Genomic DNA, 22,735 nt, shown 5'->3' on the forward strand with positions numbered 1-22,735 from the left:
AAATGCCCTGAAATTTAAATATGATTTTTCTGGAAAATTTGAGAATATCTGGCACTGAGAACACAGCAGGGGGAGCAAGCACCTGGCCACGAGGGTCCAGGGTGCGCCCTACCCCCCCGGGCGCGCCCCCTGCCTCATGGGCCCATGGTGGCTCCCCTCCACTTATTCCAGCTACCACACACTCCTTCTTCCTCCCACAAACATCACTAGCCAGCTCAAACCCGAGTCCAAGCTCATCTTGCTGCCATTTTCGATCTCCTTGCTCAAAACTCCATTCACAAAACTGCTTTGGGGATTGTTCTTTGGTATGTGACTCCTCCAATGGTCCAATTAGTTTTTGTTCTAGTGCTTTATTCATTGCATATTTTTGCTTCTTAGGTGACCCTGTTCTTGAGCTTGCATGTCAAATTTATATGGTCAAAAGTAGTTTTAATGCATGATATATCCTCTAGGCACTTGTGGGAGTAGTTGCTATCAATTTTGTTGAGTTTGGTTCACTTTTATTTTGAAGTTACTAAAAATTTCAGAAATTTTCAGAAAAAGATGAAGAGATTTTTTAGGGGCTCATCGAGTCGAAGCTCGAAGGATAAGCAAAGTGAGGAGGATAAGAGGCCCAAATATAATCTTCCTCGCACTGCGGAGGTTCGGCCATGTGAATGGCCTTGTGATGATTTCTTGAGAGCAGCCCGGATTTATGATGATTTCTATGAGTTGGCTGAGGATGCAGGCCTCACCGCCTTCCTCCACGACCAACGCGAACAGTATCTCTTACTCACCAATATCTTTGTGCAAAACTTTCATTTTCATGCTAGGAGCTCACCACCTATGGTGGAATTTTATTTATATGATGAGCATAAGGAGATGTCACTTCGTGTTTTTTGTCGGGTTTGTTTGATCCCTTTTGAGGGCAGTGTAGAGGAACCGCATCGTGACGATGTGGAGGGGTTTATTGATACAATTGTTGTAGGGGAAACTAGGAAAGTTTCCGATGCAAGAATCACTAGCATACATTTTCCTGTTTTACGTTACTTGCAATATTTTCTAGTAGATGCTTAATTGGTCGCGGGAACTGTGGCAACCTTAGTGCCCCTGATATTGTTATTTTGTGCCATGCCTTGTTCCGTGATGACACATTTAGTATGGGCGCTATTTTTGCAAAGTGGTTAAATCTTAACCGTACTAAGGGCCCCATCTTGGGAGGTATCTTTGCCTCGCGCCTCGCTACACACTTTAACATACCTATTAGGCATTATGAGAAGGAAGAGAAGTTGTTGCCTCCTCTTTTTCTAGACTATAAGAGTATGGTAGCACATGATTTTATCGTTAAGAATAAGGAAAAGATGCTTAAGTACAAGCTGATATTTGATAAAAATCACCCTGAGACTATTACTTTGCCTGCTCCTTCCTTGTTTGACTTATCTGCAGGCAAGTACCTTGTTCCGCCGGAGGCCATTCACGCCTACCGAAACCCCACACCAGCTACAGAGCCAGAGCCGGAACCACAATTTGATCCTCACCGGAAGTCTGTTTATCAGTGGAATCCGGAAGAGATCGCCAACCAGTGGCACCAGGGGGATTCTTCTCAGTACGAGCCCAACTATTACTTTGGATAACCGCCAGACCAGCCGTGGCCATAGACCAACTTAGGCCAAAAGCCTAAGCTTGGGGGAGTACGCACTTCTCACCGACATTACATTCATGTTCACACACTCATGCTAGTTGTCAGTGCTCATACTTTTTTATTGTATCATCCATGCTAGTTTATTTTCCTTTTTATGCTTTCTTCTTGTGTGTTTAATAAACCTTAATAAAACAAAAAAATTAGTTGTAGCTTTTAGTTAGTTCACTTTTCATGTTGTAGTAGTAATAATTAAAAATAAAACCCAAAAAGATTTCTCGTTCTTCTTTTGCTTGTTGGGAGCTTTCCCATGTAAATAGTTTTATTTCTTTCTTGTTCTTTGGGGGTTGATACGTCCATTTTGCATCATGCTTTTATATCAATATTTATTGCATTATGGGCTGTTATTACACATTATATCACAATACTTATGCCTATTCTCTCTTATTTTACAAGGTTTACATAAAGAGGGAGAATGGCGGCAGCTGTGATTCTGGGCTGGAAAAGGAGCAAATATTAGAGACCTATTCTGCACAGCTCCAAAAGTCCTGAAACTTGACGGGAGCTATTTCCAGAATATATAAAAAATACTAAGTGCAAGAAGTTCCAGAGGGGGGCCACACCCTGGCCATGAGGGTGGGGGCGCGCCCTACCCCCCTAGGCATGCCCCCTGCCTCGTGGGCCCCCTGGTGGCCCTCCGATGCCCGTCTTATGCTATATGGAGTCTTTCATTGAGGGTAAAATCATAAGCAAGCTTTCGGGACGAGACTCCGCCGCCACGGGGCGGAACCTTGGCAGAACTAATCTAGGTCTCTCACGGAGCTGTTCTGCCGGGGAAACTTCCTTTCGGGAGGGGGAAATCATCACCATCGTCATCACCAACGATCCTCTCATCGGGAGGGGGTAAATCTCCGTCAACATCTTCACCAGCACTATCTCATCTCAAACCCTAGTTCATCTCTTGTATCCAATCTTTGTATCCAAACCTCAGATTGGTACTTGTGGGTTGCTAGTAGTGTTGATTACTCCTTGTAGTTGATGCTAGTTGGTTTACTTGGTGGAAGAACATATGTTCAGATCCATTATGCATATTAATACCTGTCGGTGTCAAAACCGGCGGATCTCGGGTAGGGGGTCCCGAACTGTGCGTCTAACGCGGATGGTAACAGGAGGCAGGGAACACGATGTTTTACCCAGGTTCGGGCCCTCTTGATGGAGGTAAAACCCTACGTCCTGCTTGATTTATTCTTGATGATATGGGTATTACAAGAGTTGATCTACCACGAGATCGGAGAGGCTAAACCCTACAAGCTAGCCTATGGTATGATTGTATGTTTTTTGTTATGTCCTACGGACTAAAACCCTCCGGTTTATATAGACACCGGAGAGGGTTAGGGTTACACAAGGTCGGTTACAAAGGAGGAGATATCCATATCCGTACTACCTAGCTTGCCTTCCACGCCAAGTAGAGTCCCATCCGGACACGAGACGAAGTCTTCAATCTTGTATCTTCATAGTCCAACAGTCCAGCCAAAGGACATAGTCCGGCTGTCCGGAGACCCCCTAATCCAGGACTCCCTCAGTAGCCCCTAAACCAGGCTTCAATGACGATGAGTCCGGCGCGCAGTATTGTCTTCGGCATTGCAAGGCGGGTTCCTCCTCCCAATACACCACGGAAGAATTTGAATACAAGGATAGTGTCCGACCCTGCAAAATAAGTTCCACATTCCACCGTAGAGAGAATAATATTTCCATAAATCTTAATCTGCTGACACGTTTTGGCAACATGACATCATGCCATGGTTCGATGATTATTCGAACCGTTTTTCTTCAACCAGCTCCACACATAACGCGAGGCGGTTTCTTGACACGTCTTGTCAAAGCAGAGATCGTGTTCCCCTAATTACGGGATTCTCATCAATACGGTCGTGGGTAACCCAACCGTTCTAGGGCTCCTAGATTATAGGCAAGTCCCAAACGGCTACGGAGAGGACGCTTGATATTCACCCTCTTTATAAAGGGACAAGGCTTTTACTTTTTTTCCTCCCATGCTCAATCGAATCCTTCCCCCGCCTCGAGTTCTAACACCCAAAGCCCAGGTCAGGTGCTTCGGACCTTCAATCATGCCCGGATCTAGCCTTCAAGGCCAGTGGATGCCCTCCTCCGTTACGGAAGAAGATATCAAGAAGTTGAGGGAGGCCAGATACCTGACCGCCGAGGTTTCGCATCGGCTGCCTGCCCAAGGGCAGGTCGTCCCTACTCCCGAACCCAACGAGAACGTTGTGTTCATCTCCCACTTCCTCCGAGGACTAGGCCTCACCCTGGATCCCTTTGTTAGGGGTTTGATGTTCTATTACGGGCTAGATTTCCACGATCTAGCCCCGGACTCCTTTCTCCACATCTCGACATTCATTGTCGTGTGTGAGGCCTTCCTCCGCACTACCCCTCACTTCGGCCTGTGGCTCAAGACCTTTGACGTGAAGCCGAAGATGGTCGAGGGGCAATATGAAGCGTGCGGAGGCGCATTAATAAGCAAGATAGTAGGAGCTCCGTGGCCCAAAGGTTCCTTTCCAGAGGTGTCCGGATTATGGCAACAGGAGTGGTTTTACATTATAGCTCCCAGAAGTGCCAAGTGGGTGGCTGCCCCTGCTTTCCGCTCGAGCCCTCCACCACAACTGATGTCATGGATTAGCAGAGGACTGAGCTGGGGTCCAGCCAAGGACGTGCCTATACTGCAGAGCCGCATTCGCGATCTCTTCGAAGGAGATTTCAGTCTGGTTACGGTGGCGCAAGTCATGCTGGTTCGTCGAGTCCAGCCTTGCAAACGCCGGCCCCTCCGCATGTGGGAGTTCAACCCAGAAGGGCCGCGCACTAATCAGAATTTCCTTGGCCTGACGCACGAGGAGATGTACAAATCATTCTTCGGACCCCAAATAGAGTGTCTGGATACTACCGAGGATGTGGGCCTGAGCAGCAACCGTACCGCCGAGCAAGTAAGTAATCCTTTAGCCGAACACACCGTATTTTATTTACCATGACGTCATTTTGAGAAATCTCTCTTTGACCAGGACTGGCTAACACAGGCGAAGATGATTCTGTGTTCGGCCCCCCTTCCTGAGGGTTTGGAGAATCCGGTACTGGAAAAGATGCTCGAGCTAGCACCTTGCCTGGAGCCCTTAAAGGAAGATAAAGGGGGGAATAATGAGGTCAAAAGCGGCCCCCCATCGCTACCAATTCCAACTGAGGGAATGAGCACCTCCGTGAAGGAGGAATCCAAGGAGAAGAATCCGACCTTCTCTCGCTTCAGGGAAGGAAGAGGACTGCCTCTGAAGATCCGGAAACCGAGGCTTCCAAACGGGAGAAGAAGTCTCCACTAGAGGGTCCTGCCTTGGAGGGTGCTTTTGCCGCACAAAGTCCGCGCGAGGATCAGCCCTCCAACGAGCTGTAAGTAATCAGAAAGTACTTTAATAGTGGAGATATACTACCTTACCTCTGAGGAAAATAACCGAAGCATTTATCTTGCAGTTCGGATCTTAGCCCTTCTCAGCAGAGCTCGTCTTCAGGGGATCTTCTTCCGGAGATGATGGAGAGCGAAACGCCTCCCCCGGACTCCCCCGCTCAAGAAGCGGGCGACCTTGAAGTGTCGTCGCGGAGGGCCTCTCCGGATCCGGTGAGGCCAGAAGATAATCCTATAGTCACCCGAAGTCCCCAGCGTCCGGCTCTTGAAGAGAGCAAACAAAAGAGTCCGGCACCATCTGGTATGTGGTCGGATGTACTGAGGGAGCTGTTGGAGCGAGCGGCCATCTCAGAAGAACACCGTACGTTGATGGGTACAGTTATGGAAAGAATTTCATCCACCGAAAGCGGATTGCATGGAGCCTTTATGAGTCTACTGACGGGCTTTGAGGTACGTGAAATGATATACTTTTTGATAGTACCGCACATTTTTAGGTGTGCCCTGTGTAGATAGTAGCCCCTGAGACTGTGGTCGTCATTGAGAATGGCGGCGAACAGAGGATCGTAGTCCCTGGTAATAATCATACTGCTTTATGTGCATGTGATGGGAGCTTCGGTGGCTGGCCGGACTAATGAGTTTGCCGAACTAAAGCGGCAACTGGATGTGTCAGATGTCGACATCGAGCTTGTTGACAAGCGGCTTGACGAGGCACAGGGTAAGTAATGTTTTTCCGGTCAACGTCACATAGTAAGAGCAGCATGATGCTAGTATCTTTAATATGTTGTGACTGCAGATGGAGCTGCCGCCGTGGAGACCCTTCGGGCGGAACTTGCCCGAGCCAACGAACAAACAAGGATTAGTAATGCGGCCGCTTTAAAGGCGGCCGAAGAGTTAAGAGCCGAGAAGGCCGCACATTGCGAGAGCAAAGAAAAGATGGCCAAGATGGCTGTAAAGTTAAAAGACACTGCCGACCGTTGCCGGTTCCTTGAAGAAGAAAACCAAGCGAAGGCGACGGACCTCGAAAAGGCCACGATGGCGGCCAAGGACACCCGCTCTGCCATGAGGGCAAAGAAGGAAGAGTTGCATGAAGCTGGTGATATTGTGGCTGGGAAGCCCTTTTTGCTACGGAGGAAGTTCGGAGATCCGCGGTATGCCCCTCTGGATCGGCTGTGGACTTCGGCAGATGCATATCTGGATTTGACGGCGAGTGCTGTCGATGCGGCCGAATACTTCCGAGATCAGACAGATCGTGAAGTGGACAAGCTATTCTGGTCGCAATTTAACGTTTCAGAGCGTCCGCTTCCCTTGACTGATCGGCTAGCCGAATGGGCCGAACTCAATAGATTGTCCGGACTCGCCATGAGGTCCGTCGTAGATCATCTGTGGCCGGAAAAACCGAAGCCGAACAGCTATTTCAGCTTACTGCAATAGTTCCTTGGAGCGGTGCCGCGCATCAATGCGATGAAGAGGTCGGCGTGTATAGAGGGCTCGCGGATGACCCTTGCCCGTGTCAAAGCATACTGGGCGGAGATGGATGCTACCACTGTTGCGGCGCAGGGTTCGGCCATAGGCCGAGTGGTTGCCGAGCACTATTTCGAAGATGTTCTCAAGGGTGCTCGTTTGATAGAGGCCCAGTGCTCGACGAATATTATGTTTGAGTGACATGTATTCCCATTGTAAACACAATGTTTTTATGAAATTTATTAAGGCTGTATTTATACTTTTGCTCGAAAGTAATATGATGCCTCCTGTGCGGCCGTTTATGTATACATGTGTATAACCTAAAAGATTGCAGTCGTCGGCTTCAGCCCCCACGCATATAATGCGGGGGTGTTCGTAGAAGACACGTATTCACACTTAATCCAACGTCTTGGTCCTAATAAGGAGGTGATGGCGTAGCGAAGTAGGCAACCGGACTATAATGCTTTAACACTTTCACTTAGCCATATGAGTTTGACAGTGGGGCTACTATATAGCCCCTGGTGGCTCCGCACTCATCCGAATTCGGGGTGCGTACATGCCTGGCTAGGAAACAGCCCTTCGTTAAAGCGGAGGAATTCTAACATTCCGATAGGTCATCGAGTGGTTGACCGGTCTCGTGCTATATCATGACAGTCAGTTTTCGGCTTTCTCTACTGAGGTGCTCGTCCAGATGAACCAGGGCACAATCGTAGTAGTTCTCCTGGTGCCGCCTTAGCCGATAGAGCGGAACGTAAGGCAGCAAAACACAGGAGCCGGGCAAACCCAACATTTGACCAAAGACATGATTCGGAGCTGATGCATATAAGGCCAAACTCACGACGCCGAACACTCCCTAAGGTATTCGGTCTTTTATGGTATAAACCGGGCCAAAACAGTGCCCTTTGTAAGAAGCCCCTGGTGTCCAGGAACGTGCATTATTCTGACATGGCCACATGCCAAGACGCCAGCATCCTTCTCAATTGTACTGAGAATCCGAGGGATGTGTATCAACAAGAGACAGTAAAAAAGGTTTACGCAGGGTCTTAATCTAAAAAGAATCCTTGGAACGGGTCCCTGCTGCACGTCTGCGCCTGTGTCTCTATTGTGCCGTTTCCTGGACGGGTGTAGCACGGTGGTCATCTGTAAAAGAGAGAAACTTAGGTGAAAAGTTGTCGTGCAAAAAGGTAGGTTTAAAGAAACCATGTATAATTCAAGATGAGTAAAAATTGCCACTTGTCTGCGCGCGTTGAGCCCCTTGTATTTGTAATAGGGGTGTGGCTTATCAAACCTGTGTAAGTTACATATAGCTTCGCCGGACTCGTCTCACCGTGTCCGTGGTCTTGACGACCTATCAAATGCTTTAGCTGGTGAAGCCGTTTTTAGTGTGTGGCTGCCAAGGCAGCCGCACTCTCTTCGGCGCGCAAGGATCGCTTAATATTTCCATTCACTGTAATGATGCCACGTGGACCGGGCATCTTAAGCGTAATGGAAGTGTAATGCGGTATTGCATTAAAGCGAGCAAAAGCTTCGCATCGAAGTAGTGCTTGATAGCCACTTTGGAACGAAGCAATGTGGTATGTTAAATTTTCGCTACGGAAGTTATCGGGGAAGCGGAATATAACCTCTAGTAGCAGGGAGCCCGTGCAATGAGCCCCTGGGCTTGGCGTTACTCCTTTAAGGGTAGTATTGCTGTGGCAAATTTTCGTTGGGTCTATCCCCATTTTGCGGATTGTGTCCTGATATATCAGGTTTAGACTACTGGCACCGTCCATCAGGACTCGTGTGAAATGGTATCCGTCAATTATTGGGTCTAATACCAAGGCAGCCCATCCTGCACGCCGGATACTTGCTGAGTAATCCTGATGGTCGAAAGTGATCGGTTGAGACGACCAGTGGCAGGACTCCGCGGTGATAGGCCCTTGGGCATATTTCTCTAGGAGTGCCGCTTTGTTTCTCCCCTTGGTCACGTGTAACACGTTCACTGTTTTGACTTCTGGTGGAAATTTCTTTTGTTCCCCAGTGTTTTGCTTGGGAGGCTCATCCTCGTCTTCGCTTGGTATATCCTCCCCTTGTGTACAGCGTTGAGCTTGTCGGACTGCTTGAAGACCCAACATTCTCTGTGTGTATGGTTAGCGGGTTTACCAGGTGTGCTATGGATCTGACATATTTGGTCCAGAATTTTGTTTAAGCTGGATAGTTCGTCTCTGGCACCTTTAGAGGGCGGCTTTTGCTGACCTGGCCAAGAGCTTCTGAATCCGGCATTTACTGTCGTGCTCTTCGGGCTGTCTTCTTTATTCCGGCGTGTATTATTTTTGCTGCATCGTGATTTCCCATTTCCATCTCTAACTTCGGATGTACTTGGGTCGCTGGTGCTGGATCTAGCTAGCTAGCTGTCCTCACTCGCGCAAAAGCGGGTCATGAGGCTTGTTAATGCTGCCATTGTTCTCGGCTTTTGTTGGCCGAGGTGTCTGGCAAGCCATTCGTCGCGGATGCTATGCTTAAAAGCTGCCAAGGCTTCGGCGTCCGGACAGTCGACTATTTGATTCTTTTCAGTAAGAAACCTGTTCCAAAGCTTTCGGGCTGAATCTCCGGGCTGTTGAGTTATATGACTCAAATTGTCCACGTCCAGAGGTCGGACATAAGTCCCTTGAAAATTTGCCCGAAAAGCGTCTTCGAGCTCTTCCCAACTTCCAATGGAGCTTTTGGGGAGGCTTTTAAGCCAGTGGAGAGCTGGCCCTTTGAGTTTGAGGGGTAAATACTTAATGGCGTGGAGATCATCTCCTCGAGCCATATGGATATGGAGGATATAGTCCTCAATCCAGACCCCAGGGTCTGTTGTTCCGTCGTATGCCTCTATGTTTACGGGTTTGAATCCCTCTGGAAATTCATGGTCCAGCACCTCATCGGTGAAACATAGGGGGTGTGCGGCACCCCTGTATCTGGGTGTACCGCGTTGTTCGGATGTTTGTTGTGTTGCATCGTATGCTGGAGCGCGCTTGCGTGGTCCATAGATGGATCTGGTTGCGTTGTCCTTTTGATGCGAGCCCTCGCGTGGATCGCGTATTGGCTTATGTGTGGCGTTGTTTGCCGCTTTATGTTGGCCGTGAGGTCGTCTATCCGGCAAGATGGCCGTTTTAATTTTTGGTTGCGGGGGATCTAAGGCCTCCTCATCGAATTCGGGTAGCAACTTCCGCTTTGGGTAGCTCTTGGTGGGGTGATTACCGCCGTACTTCGCTACTGTGTTGAGCACTTTACTCCATCTAATTCTGAGTGTGTCTTGCGCAGCCTTGAGCCTTTGCTTCTTCTTTTTTAGACTCCTCGCGGTGGCAACGAGCCTTGGATGGGCATTCTATTGCACCGGGTGTCTGTCCGGTGTGATGTCGTCTGGACTATTATCTTTGACAGAGTCGGGTTGTTCGGTTTGATTCTTCGTGTTACCGTGGTCCGGTGATGGTTCACCCTGCTCTAACGCTGGGTCTATATGATCGTTGTTTCTACTGAGGCGGGATTTGGAGCGGCGCTTACGTCGCCGCTTTGACTGCTTCTCGAGGGGACAATCCTTCGTTGCGTCCTTCCGTTCCTCGTCGTCGTCTTTTGGTGTGTCCACCATGTATACGTCATGTGATGAAGTGGGCGTCCAGTGCCCTGTGGGCAGTGGTTCCTGTTCGTCTCCTGCATTGTCGTCCATACCGTGGATGTCTTCGGAGTCGGAGTTGAGCATGTCGGTTAAGTCATCGACAGTGGCTACTAAGTGGGTGGTGGGTGGGCGGCGAATTTCTTCGTCATCCGCATCCCAATCCTGCCGGACATATTTCGGCCAGGACTCTCCTGATAAGGAGAGAGACTTTAATGAATTTATTATGTCGCCGAAGGGCGAGTGCTGAAAGATATCTGCAGAGGTAAACTCCATGATCGGCAACCAACCGGATTCGATAGGAACAGGCGCAGGCGGTTCGGAGTCCGTGGCCGGAGAAGTATCCGGCAGTTTAACAACACGGCTCTCGTGAAGGGTAAGATCGATATTCGGCTCGATCGCCGTTAGGTACACGGCCTCTGTGGCGGGGTCTATCCACCCGTCCATGGGAGGCGCAACTGGCTCCGAATTAAGGGTCGGAGCGGCTGCCGGTGTGATTTCTTGAACACTGTCCGATGGCAGAGCTAAATCGTACTCATCGAGACCGCGTGACGCACAAGGCAGGGACTTGAATCCGTCGAAGATCAAGTCTCCGTGGATATCGGCCGTGTAATTTAAGCTTCCAAACCTGACCTGGTGGCCAGGGGCGTAACTTTCGATCTGCTCCAGATGGCCAAGCGAGTTGGCCCGCAATGCGAAGCTGCCGAACACAAAGATCTGTCCGGGGAGAAAAGTCTCACCCTGGACTGCATCGCTATCGATGATAGTAGGAGCCATCAAGCCTAACGGCGACGACACAGAGGAACTCTCAATGAAAGCACCAATGTCAGTGTCAAAACCGGCGGATCTCTAGTAGGGGGTCCCGAACTGTGTGTCTAAGGCGGATGGTAACAGGAGCCAGGGAAAACGCTGTTTTACCCAGGTTCGGGCCCTCTTGATGGAGGTAAAACCCTAGGTCCTGCTTGATTTATTCTTGATGATATGGGTATTACAAGATTTGATCTACCACGAGATCGGAGAGGCTAAACCCTAGAAGCTAGCCTATGGTATGATTGTATGTTTTTTGTTATGTCCTACGGACTAAAACCCTCCGGTTTATATAGACACCGGAGAGGGTTAGGGTTACACAAGGTCGGTTACAAAGGAGGAGATATCCATATCCGTACTACCTAGCTTGCCTTCCATGCCAAGTAGAGTCCCATCCGGACACGGGACGAAGTCTTCAATCTTGTATCTTCATAGTCCAACAGTCCGGCCAAAGGACATAGTCCGACTATCCGGAGACCCCCTAATCCAGGTCTCCCTCAATACCCCTCTGATTATGAACATGAATATGCTTTGTGAGTAGTTACGTTTCTTCCTGAGGACATGGGAGAAGTCTTGCTATTAGTAGTCATGTGAATTTGGTATTCGTTTGATATTTTGATGAGATGTATGTTGTCATCCCTCTAGTGGTGTTATGTGAACGTCGACTACATGACACTTCACCATTGTTTGGGCCTAGAGGGAGGCATTGGGAAGTAATAAGTAGATGATGGGTTGCTAGAGTGACAGAAGCTTAAACCCTAGTTTATGCGTTGCTTCGTAAGGGGCTGATTTGGATCCATATGTTTCATGCTACGGTTAGGTTTACCTTAATACTTCTGTTGCAGTTGCGGATGCTTGTAATAGGGGTTAATCATAAGTGGGATACTTGTCCAAGTAAGGACAGCACCCAAGCACCAGTCCACCCACATATCAGATCATCAAAGTACCGAACATGAATCATATGATCGTGATGAAAACTAGCTTGACGATAATTCCCATGTGTCCTCGGGAGCGCTTTACTTCATATAAGAGTTTGTCCAGGCTTGTCCTTTGCTACAAAAAGGATTGGGCCATCTTGCTGCACCTTATTTACTTTTATTACTTGCTAATCATTACAAATTACCTTATCACAAAACTATCTGTTACCGATAATTTCAGTGCTTGCAGAGAATACCTTGCTGAAAACCGCTTATCATTTCCTTCTGCTCCTCGTTGGGTTCGACACTCTTACTTATCGAAAGGACTATAATAGATCCCCTATACTTGTGGGTCATCATGACTCTTTTCTGGTGCCGTTACCAAGGAGTGAAGCGCCTTTGGTAGGTGGAATTTGGTAAGGAAAAATTTATATAGTGTGCTGAAATTTACTGTCACTTGTTACTATGGAAAGTAATCCTTTGAGGGGCTTGTTCGGGGTATCTTCACCTCGACTGGTAGAGCAAATAGTTGCTCCTCAACCTACTCAACCTACTGAAAATGAAAATGTTTACTTCGAAATTCCTTCGGGTATGATAGAGAAACTGCTAGCTAATCCTTTTGCAGGAGATGGAACATTGCATCCCGACTTACACTTAATATATGTGGATGAAGTTTGTGGATTATTTAAGCTTGCAGGTATGCCCGATGATGTTATCAAGAAGAAGGTCTCCCCTTTATCTTTTAAGGGAGATGCATTGACATGGTATAGGCTATGTGATGATATGGGATCATGGGACTACAAATAGTTGAAATTGGAATTCCATCAGAAGTTTTATCCTATGCATCTTGTTCATCGTGATCGTAATTATATATATAATTTTTGGCCTCGCGAAGGAGAAAGCATCGCTCAAGCCTGGTGGAGGCTTAAGTCAATGTTATATTCATGCCCCAATCATGAGCTCTCAAGAGAAATGATTATTAAAAAAAATTATGCTCGGTTTTCTGACAACAATCGCTCCATACTCGATACTTCTTGTACTGGTTCCTTTATGATGAAGACTATTGAATACAAATGGAATTTATTGGAGAGAATTAAACGCAATTCTAAAGATTGGGATCCCGACAAAGGTAAGGAGTCAGGTATAACACCTAAGTTTGATTGTGTTAAATCTTTTATGGATACCGATGTTTTCCGTAAATTTAGCACTAAATATGGACTTGACTCTGAGATAGTAGCTTCTTTCTGTGAATCCTTTGCTACTCATGTTGATCTCCCTAAAGAGAAGTGGTTTAAATATAATCCTCCCATTGAAGTAAAAGTAGTTGCACCTATTAAAGTTGAAGAAAAGACTATCACTTATAATGATCCTATTGTTCCTACTGCCTATGTTGAGAAACCACCTTTCCCTGTTAGAATAAAGAATCATGCTAAAACTTCAACTATGGTAAACAAAAGTATTATTAAGAAACCTAAACCCCCTGAGCAAGTTAAAGTTGAACCTAATGTTGCTATGGTTAAAGATCTCTTGGCCGATAATATTGATGGGCAGGTTATTTACTTCTGTGATGAGACTGCTAGAATTGCTAAACCTGGTGCTAAAGATAAACATAGACCTGTCGTGGGCATGCCTGTTATTTCTGTTAAAATAGGAGATCATTGTTATCATGGCTTATGTGATATGGGTGCTAGTGCTAGTGCAATACCTATTTCCTTATGCAAAGAAATTATGCATGATATTGCACCAGCCGAGATAGAAGGTATTGATGTTACCATTAAGCTTGCTAATAGAGATACTATTTCACCAATTGGGATTGTTAGAGACGTTGAAGTCTTGTGTGGGAAGGCTAAATATCCTGCTGATTTTCTTGTTCTGGGTTCCCCACAAGTTAGCTTTTGTCCCATTATATTTGGTAGACCCTTCTTGAATACTGTCAATGCTAAGATAGACTGCAATACGGATATTGTTTCTGTTGGTTTAGGGGATATGTCTCATGAGTTTAATTTTGCTAAATTTCATAGACAACCCCATGATAAATAATTGCCTAGTAAAGATGAAATTATTGGTATTGCTTCTATTGTCGTGCCTCCTACTGATCCATTAGAACAATATTTGCTAGACCATGATAACGATATGTTTATGAATGAAAGAAGGGAAATAGATGAAGTATTCTTTAAACAGGGACCTATTCTGAAACACAATTTGCCTATTGAAATCCTAGGGGATCCTCCTCCACCCAAGGGTGATCCCATGTTTGAGCTTAAACCATTACCTGATACTCTTAAATATGCTTATCTTGATGAAAAGAAAATATATCCTGTTATTATTAGTGCTAACCTTTCAGATAAGGAGGAAGAGAAATTATTGAAAACTCTGAAGAAGCACCGTGCTGCTATTGGATATACTCTTGATGATCTTAAGGGAATTAGTCCCACTCTATGTCAACACAAAATAAATTTGGAGTAAGACGCCAAACCAGTTATTGATCATCAACGACGGCTAAATCCTAAGATGAAAGAAGTGGTAAGAAAGGAAATATTAAAGCTCCTTGAGGCAGGTATAATTTATCCCGTTGCTGATAGTCAGTGGGTAAGTCCTGTTCATTGTGTCCCTAAGAAGGGAGGTATTACTGTTGTTCCTAATGATAAAGATGAATTGATTCCACAAAGAATTATTACAGGTTATAGGATGGTAATTGATTTCCGCAAATTAAATAAGGCTACTAAAAAGGATCATTACCCCTTACCTTTTATTGATCAAATGCTAGAAAGATTATCCAAACACACACATTTTTGCTTTCTAGATGGTTACTCTGGCTTCTCCCAAATACCTGTGTCAGCTGATGACCAATCAAAGACCACTTTTACTTGCCCTTTCGGTACTTTTGCTTATAGATGTATGCCTTTTGGTTTATGTAATGCACCTGCTACCTTTCAAAGATGCATGATGGCTATATTCTCTGACTTTTGTGAAAAGATATGTGAGGTTTTCATGGACGATTTCTCCGTTTATGGATCCTCTTTTGATGATTGCTTAAGCAACCTTGATTGAGTTTTGCAGAGATGTGAAGAAACTAATCTTGTTCTGAATTGGGAGAAATGCCACTTTATGGTTAATGAAGGTATTGTCTTGGGGCATAAAATTTCTGAAAGAGGCATTGAAGTTGATAAAGCTAAAGTTGATGCTATTGAAAAGATGCCATGTCCCAAGGACATCAAAGGTATAAGAAGTTTCCTTGCTCATGCCAGTTTTTATAGGAGGTTCATTAAGGACTTCTCAAAAATTTCTCAGCCTTTGACTAATCTATTACAAAAAGATATTCCTTTTGTCTTTGATGATGATTGTGTAGAAGCATTTGAAATACTTAAGAAAGCATTGATTTCTGCATCTATTGTTCAGCCACCTGATTGGAATTTACCCTTTGATATTATGTGTGATGCTAGTGATTATGTTGTAGGTGTTGTTCTAGGGCAAAGAGTTGATAAGAAATTAAATGTTTTTTGACTATGTACTGCAAGGCAACAGCCTCACAGTGCTTTATTAGAAAAATAATAGGTCTACATAATTACAGAGAACCAGAAAGCAAAGAAAAGAAATACTTACAAGAGATCTATGAGAGAGAGGCTATCCAGGAGACTAGGCTATCCTTATATTTACATTTGATTCTATGAGCTAATAAGGAAATATCATGTATGAAGTTCCTCCTCCAAGAAATGAAGGTAGGTCTCTCATTTCTAAAGATTTTCCCATTCCGTTGAGTCCAGATGTTCCAAGTAGCAGTAAACACCACCTCAGTGAAGAAAGTATAACCAAAATCCCTCCTAGCAGCAAGAGCCATTTCATATGTATTGTGGTTGCGTTGAGCATTCCAAGAAATCCCAAGGTAATTCCAAACCCTCTGGCTGAAGTTGCAAGCAAAGAAAATATGTGCACGATCCTCATGTGTAGCCGAGAGGCAAAGAACACACATATCATCCTGGATGATCCAGTTTCTACGTCGCATCATATCCCTAGTGTTTAAACGGTCCATTAAAAGAAGCCATCCAAACACTTTAAACTTTAGCGTGCAAGCACACTTCCAAATCCATTTGAAGATGGGATCGACCACCAAATGGGAGAAGCAAGACTCATAATATATCTTTGATTTAAACTCCCCAGATTTGGATGGCCACTTCCATATGTCTTTACCCTCCTCATTCAAGTTGACTAAAGTGAGCAAGTCTTGAAGCTGAGTTAGTTCAGTATATGCTTCTTGTGACAGAGGCAGATGGAAGTGCTCCGAGATCTCTGGAAGCTCCAAAAACTCTCTGACTGTGATTGTGTCATCAATGACAAAAGAATGAAGCATAGGGAATTGCTCGCACAAAAGGACCACATTATTACCCAGCTGCCAGCGATCAAGCCAAAATACCACTGTGTTGCCAGCATGCACTTGTGGGACGGCTAACTTGCAGAAGTTGGTGTACAAGCTCATGACATCCCTCCACCAAAAAGAGCCACAACTCTGTGTGACCTGTGGCGGCGAAGCAGCATAATAAGTGTCCCAAATTAATGTGACCCAAGGCACGTCCAATCTGTTAAAAAACTTGAAAAGATGCTTAAGTAACAAGGCTTCATTTTGGAGACCCAAATTAAGCACACCCAAACCACCACACTTCTTAGGTCTGCAGACCCGATCCCATGCAGCTAAGGATTGTCGAGGACTATCTGTGTTGCCTCTCCACAGACATTGACGCATGATTCTCTCAATCTGTTGCAAGATGCCCTTAGGGAGAGATAATGTGCACAGGAAATAGATTGGCATTGAACAAAGTACAGACTGTAGCAGTTGCAGCCGACTGCCTTGATTTAGCAAACAGGAGGAAGCAGACAGCCTTCGCTCAATACGATCCACAAGTGGCAGCAAATCATAGATCGTGGGTCTGGAAGTACCCATAGGTAGCCCTAGATATGTGAAAGGCATAGATCCCACATCACAACCTAGTAGGTTGGCGACCCGAGCGCCCTCTTCATCAGTCATATTGATTGGAATAAGACATGACTTACTGAAGTTGACACGTAAACTAGTTGATGCTGCAAAGGTGGTGAGCATGTCCTTGAAAGCGATCAGCTGGTCATCAATCGCAGGCAAAATAATAAGTGTGTCATCCGCATATTGTACGATCGGGTAGTCATTGGAGTTTGTTGGGATTGGTAAAGTGAGTATGTTTCTCGAGCACATCTCATTGACTACGTACTGAAGCAAATCCACCGCAATGACAAATAATAGCGGAGATAGCGGGTCTCCTTGGCGTACACCAGATCTGCGAACAAAATGATTACCTGGCACACCATTTAAGAGAACAGAAGAAGAACACGTGGACAAAATGCTATTAATCCAGCCAGTCCAATGAGCATCAAAACCATTGCATTGTAGGATTCGGAGAATGGCCTCATGCTCAATTGTATCAAAGGCCTTAGTGAAATCAAGCTTGAGGAGGATGATGGGTCGTTTAGATGCTTTGCATTGATGAATATATTCGAAACACCGGGCTAGACAATCTTGGATAGAGCGGCAACGAAGAAAACCGTATTGGTTGCGGTGTATACATCTGAGAATCACCTTTTGTAGTCGATTGGCTAGCAGTTTAGTCAGAAACTTTAAACACTGTTTGTCAAGGATATCGGCCTGAAATCACCAACCACTTCTGGACTTAGCTTCTTGGGGACCAAGGTGATTAAGGAATTATTAAGACATTCCAAATTACACCTCCCCTCATAAAATTCATTGACAAGTTGCATAAAATCCTCCTTGAGAATAGACCAGCACCTCTTTAAGAACATACCTGTAAAGTCATCAGGGCCCGGAGCACAGTCGCACGGCATGTTCTAAATTACAGCATCAACCTCAGAATCCGTGAACGGAAAAGATAAATCTTCCAGACCGTCAACTCTCTGAATTAAATTGGGCAGATTAAAACCCATTTGTATTCCTTTTGCATGGCCCATACGCTGATTGAAATCAGACCAAAACATGCCCGCCAACGTTTGGTGATCAGAAACCACCTCACCCGCCGAATTCTTGATTGAAGAAATCGTATTCCTTCGGTATCTTTCAGTGGCCATAGCGTGAAAAAATTTAGAATTTTCCTCCCCAACCTTAATGCTTCTGATCGTGCAGCGTTGCTTCCAATAAACATATTGCCAGTGCAGAATATCCTGCAGATGCAACTTAACTATTCGCCTGAAATTGAATTCAGGCCAACTTAATGGCCGGATCTCCTCCATCTCATCAAAGTACAGAATAACTTTGTTACAATCAGAAATTAGCGCCTTAACTGTGGAGAGCTTTAAATGCCATTGTTTTAATGCATGTCTGAGCTCTTTGAACTTAGCGGATATCGTTAAAGCAGCTGTAGGTTTACGCGCCGTGCTGCCCCAAACCTGTGCAACACACTCATTAAAGCCAGGTAAGTCAACCCAGTAATTTTCAAAGCGAAAAACTTTAGCCTTGGGAATGGCCGTGGCAATTGTGACAACACAAGGAACATGATGTGATGTCGATCGCGCAAGAGGCAAGACCAAAGTGTTTGGATGATCCGAGGTCCAAGCAACCGAGGTGAAGAACCAGTCAATTTGTTCAAGAAGGGGCTGAGATTGCATATTCGACCAAGTGAATTTCCTTCCCTTAATTGGCAGCTCAACAAGACCCAAGTGATCTATGATTTCATTAAACAAAAAAATGCCATTGACATTACCACCAGGCAGGTTACGGTTTTCAAGTGACCTCATAAAGTTAAAATCTCCCAAAAGAAGCCATTTGTCATCCCAATTAATTTCCAGATTATATAACCACTGCACAAACTCATCACGTGTAGGACTCAGACAAGGGCCATAAACGGTCACTAGCTTCCAAACTTCAGATGTATGTTTGGAAAGAAACTCCACAATAATACCAAAAGGTTTGGCCTCAATTAACTTGCCCTCAAAAAAAGAAGAATTCCAAATAACAACCATACCAGCTGATGCACCGACCGAAGGCACATATGCAAAATTGTCAAAACGGCGAGGATAGAACTTTCTAATGAACCTATGATCAATATGCATGCACTTAGTTTCTTGTAGGCAAACCACTGAACAACCACTTTCATCAATTTTCTGTTTGATAGCAAGCTGTCGCGCTTCAGAATTAAGGCCACTCACATTCCAACATAGAACCTTCCATTCTTTAAACCCAGTCTGATTCATTACAAACCATAAGACGATGCAGCAAAAGTAGACCACACAATGATCCACATAGACCGGCTAAGCAAAGCAAAATGACAGAGTTCGAAACACAAAGACATAAATAAAGATAGATGACGTTTAAAGTGGTACGCCATGGACTAGAAAGCAGACATATGCACTCAATCATCAGAATTGTTGCTGCTGTAGGTTGAGCCGGATTAGCAACAAGCTTATCCACAGTGATCTTCTCTAGAGCAATGCGCAGACGAGCCCCAATACGCTGAAGGTCAACAATGGTAGTTGGTGGAGGCACAGAAGCATCCTCATCAGACCTAGCCGACTTGGTCTTGCGTTTCTTCAGCATGTGCGGAGACCTGTTCAGACCAGTAGATTTATTGGTCCCACTGCTTGGCAAACGGTAGCCATCCCGTAAGGCACTGAGACGTGCACTGCGACGGACCTCACTCTCTACCAAGGCTGCAGATTTTCTCTTGCGTTCACGTTTCAGAGTGACCCTTGGTGCAGCAGTGAACTCAAAAGACTCAATTACAGGTTCAAAAATATCAACAAAACAGAGGGCCGGAGCAACTGGCCTTTTTGCTGGAGAAAGCAGGCGAGTACTGACACTTGAAGAAGCAGGCACAGGTGGCAGAACAAAGCTTAGATCATATCCATTAAAGGAAACATCCCAAGACTTGCTAGAGAGCAGAAGAGACCCAAATCCAGACATGAACATGAGCTTTGGGATTTCAGAAAAGCAGAGAGAGGGCATCATCTTCTGAAATGAGCGCTGCCACAACACGTCTGGAGGCAGGACAGGCCCAAAGACTGTGAGCACCTGTCCAATATGCAAGGGAGGCTGCAAGGGAGCCCCAGGTTGCTGAACAATGACAAAATCATCCACTGGCATGTTATTGACTGAATCATTTGAAACTTGCAGGACCATGGACTCCTGCGATTGCTCCACAACAACTTTATTTTCATCCACCATCTCCTGCTGCACATTGTGTGGCTCATCATGTGGGGCATCCTGGTGATGCGGCCCATGGTTATGCTCTGGTGGAGGTAACTCATCCCAGCCAATTTCAGGAAATTCAGGCATAACCCAGTTATGGTTATGAAACTGCAGGTGTCCAAGGAGAGGATGCGGGTTGCCATCAAAGGGCATAGGGTCCTCATCTGCTGGCAGAATATCAGAAAAGTCTGCAGAAAAGATGTATATCGGAGCAGTCCAAGAAATGCGGGATCCCCCAAAGTCAGCAATCTCCCGATACACAACATCCCGAGGCACTAATGTGGTTGCAGGAAAAGATACATATGCCAGAGTACAAACAAGCAGAGGATCATCCTGGTGCCAGTGATGGAAACGGCCAAAAGTACTGATAACATCTGAAATAAACTGCGTGCGCCTGTAATCCATAGGAATTCCAACAATCATGACCCAGCCCCTTCTAAAACCTTGGATAGCTCTATAGTTAATACCCTCATCATGCGGCATAAATCGAACAAATCTATCGTTGCCCAGATCAAATGGAGGATGATCTACAAGAGCTTGCCTAGCAAATGGGCTATTGAAACGGAAGATCCCAACTCCATGAATCCAAGGCTGAGCATCAAGAACAGCGCGCCCAAGATTGTGAACCACAAAATTACTGACCATATTTCTGAAGATGAGGGTTTCCTCAGGCAGAGGGGCAGGCTCGACAATGGCAATGGCGTAGTCTTCATGCTGTCGATCAGGAGCCACAGCCGGAGAGTAGAAGGTGCGTGGGAGTCGCCGTGGGCCACCGTCGATGATCTCGAAACCATGCGGGACGAACGGCATGGGGTCGAGCGCAAAGGTGGCCATTGCTAAATCCTGAGCAAGCTGTGCTGGCAAGGAGAGAGTCTTGGAGGATGGTGGCAAGCTGGGCGGCGACGACGATGGGGCTGGCGGTGCGGTGGGCGGCGGCGTAGAGGTAGGTGGCGGAGGCATGCTGGGCGGTGGCTCTACAGGCAATGGTGGAAGCGATGGGGTGGCAGGCGAGATAGGACTGGGCACAGACCCCAGGGTGGAAACCGAGGCAGCGGGCGAGTATATCTCCGCAGACCATTCTGGAGAAACCGAATTGGTTCATGGGACCCACCTGTAAGTTGGGGAAGGCGCAGAGTTGGAGCATCCCTTGGCTCTGTGGCCTGATCAAAAGCATTGACGGCATCTGACCTGGTTAGTGCACGAATTGGTGTGGTGCAACATGGATAAACAGTTCTGGCACTTCCAAGCGTTGAACACAATGTCGTCGATAAGATTATTAACCCTAGCGGAATCCCCAGCAGAGTCCATAATCAGTTGAGAATAATTTGCAGGCGAAGAAGTCACCTTATCCAAAAGTGGCGCTGATGGTTGGGCCGCAACTTGGGCCATAGAAGCCATGCAGGGAGGCAAATAACCATGTTGGTCCGAAGATCCATGATGGGCATGGGGTTCCGGTGCAACGCAAACAGATGACACAACATCCTGCATGCCAGGTGATTGTACATTTTGCGTGTCATGCAACACATTGCGGAAGCCAGTTGGAGCTGTTCCGGAAATGATGGCAGTATTCTTGGCAGGGACGTTGATCGTTCCGAAAGAGATGGGTGGCATCGCCACCATCCACTGGAGATTGCTAGCCGGCGGCGATGGCAAGATCACCTTCTCAAAAGGGTTAACTTCATAACCAGCCTCAGTAATCGCGTCAACAAGGAGCTGATCATCTGGGTATCTATAGCCCTTTCAAGTAGGGTATTGTTGGAACGTGGCAAAGGAGATTTTCTTCCTTGCCGAAGAACCCGATCTAAGAGAAGACTTTGATGGGGGTTTATGCATAGCAATCAAACCCAAAGTTGCACGCTTTTTAGAGGGACTAACCAGAATCCACTCAGTGTCACATTCCTTTCTCCAGATTACTAACTCACGTCTCCAATTTGGACCACCATTTCCCCAAAGGTGAAAATAACATTTGAAATGCGGGCATGCATACGATCTCAACTTGAGAATGTAAAGGCCAACTTGCTTGCAGGAGACAATAAAAGAAAATACCTTGCCCTTGATGAGTTGGACCGACAAATCAATGGCCGATCCACCAATTGCTGATTCCAATGCAGCCGCCACAGAATCCTCATTAAGACGAAAATCATGTCGGCTAAAGGACACAACCATAATGAAATGGCTCGTGTCGTCCGAAGGATGGACAAATTTCCCACAAGAAATGAAAACCTTATCCTCAAAGATGGAGCCCCGCGAGAAATCAAAACCCAAAGTTGATCCGCTAGAGGAACCCATAGGAGATGGGTATAGCCGTGTAGATCGAAGCCCGCCGGAGAAGATGAGCGGAGAGGATCCACAATTTACAGGCTAGAAGTGTAGATCGCCGGAAAACCTAGGCCGTGGGTGGAGAGGGTGGGTGGGTTCCATTTTTGTAGTGTGAGATATTTGTCTAGAAGGAGATTGTTAAGTATTCAATATGCTAGTAAAACTCTAGACAATGCCCAAAGAAATTATGCTACCACTGAAAAAGAATTCTTAGCAGTTGTATTTGCTTGTGATAAGTTCCGACCTTAGATTGTTGATTATAAAGTAACTATTCACACTGATCATGTTGCTATTAAATATC

This window comes from Triticum urartu, chromosome 4A, assembly GCF_056163025.1.
Source record: "Triticum urartu cultivar PI428250 chromosome 4A, HENAU_Tu73, whole genome shotgun sequence".
NCBI lineage: Eukaryota > Viridiplantae > Streptophyta > Magnoliopsida > Poales > Poaceae > Triticum > Triticum urartu.